This window comes from Micropterus dolomieu, linkage group LG14 (assembly GCF_021292245.1).
Source record: "Micropterus dolomieu isolate WLL.071019.BEF.003 ecotype Adirondacks linkage group LG14, ASM2129224v1, whole genome shotgun sequence".
NCBI classification, from domain to species: Eukaryota; Metazoa; Chordata; class Actinopteri; order Centrarchiformes; family Centrarchidae; genus Micropterus; species Micropterus dolomieu.
In genome coordinates, this window is record NC_060163.1 from 9,141,849 (window position 1) to 9,143,322 (window position 1,474).

Here is a 1,474-nt window from a genome sequence, read left to right on the forward strand (position 1 = left end):
CATTTTCAGTGTCTGATGTCATGATTCTAATAATCATTTATAGAGACATGAAGACAGAGCCAAATTAATACTGGTAGCATGGACTGTATGTAAATACTCTTTTTAAACCACACTAATATAACTTCGCTTTCTCTGACACAGAGCCTGAAGGGTGGCTTTCAGTGTGAACCCTGCCTCTTTTTACTGTATAAGCACAGTAACCACATGTGGTGTGATTCCACTGAAGCATACTGTGCCACTCTAGGTTGCAAAAGCTGGCCGTTACAACAGTGTGACATTCAAAGACTACAGATTAAAAATAGGTGTAATCAAAACATTGAAGGGATTTGATTCAATAAGAATGCATTTGAGGCTTGGCCTGGCACATCAGTGTTTTAGGATGTCAGCACAGCCTCATCTGCTGACCACTTAGACTAAACCAGTCTGAGTGCTTTGAGGAGTTGCTTCAGTCTGTCTGAGGTTCCCTTTATCACTCGAAGCCATACGTGCTCAGTCAGGTCACTGAGCCAAGTTTTAAAGGGATTCCTGAGAAGAGGTCAAGCTTCTGTTCACGCTGGTTAAGTCTACCACATACTGCACATCACAATGTTTGCTGACTAATCTGATATGTTGTATCAGATGTGACTCTTCTGACCTATCACGGCCTTCCGGTCGAGCTGACGAACCAATGACTCTAAAGAACAAAGAACAAAGACTCGACTTAAGTCGGATGACGAGAGAGGAGCAAGCTCCTCCATCTACGTGAGAGCTATGCACTAAAGAGGCGTCGAGATCTGACGACGCGCCTCATTCACCTCAGAAAAAGGAAATGTGAACTCTGCATATCCAAGGTGATCGTTGATATGAAGTGATCAATACGGCTGTGACCGGCGTAAAGATCATGTGGCCAAACGCTCCAGAGATACTGCAGTTGTTGTCCCAGTATCTTTTTTGAATGTAATTTTGGAAATATCGGAAAATGGGACTTTACTCACAAATTTGGCAGCTTTTTTCTCTTCTGGTCGTAAACTGACATAAAACAGTGGAAAGGGAACAAATAACAGTTTATGACATATGCAGACACACATCCATAATAGGGGTGATCTGTGTGTTGCAAGTTCTATGAAGGAAATACGATGTCTTTGGACTGTGTGTGTGTGTGTGTGTGTGTGTGTGTGTGTGTGTGAGAGTCAGGGTGGGAAATTACTGCATCACTATCTAACAAACGGGCTAGTTAATAATAGCCTGTAGCTGATAAGTAATTCTTTTTAACAGCCCATTTAATGAGTGACCAACCATCATTTGGAGGAATCAGAATATTCTAAAGTAATATTTAGAAAGCAAGAAAGCATGTTTTTGTGTGTGTGTGTGTGTGTGTGTGTGTGTGTGTGTGTGTGTGTGTGTGTGTGTGTGTGTGTGTGTGTGTGTGTGTGGATTCGTCTTCCTGTCTTTTGCATGTACTCCCGTGTTCCCGTGTGCACGATTATATTCACGT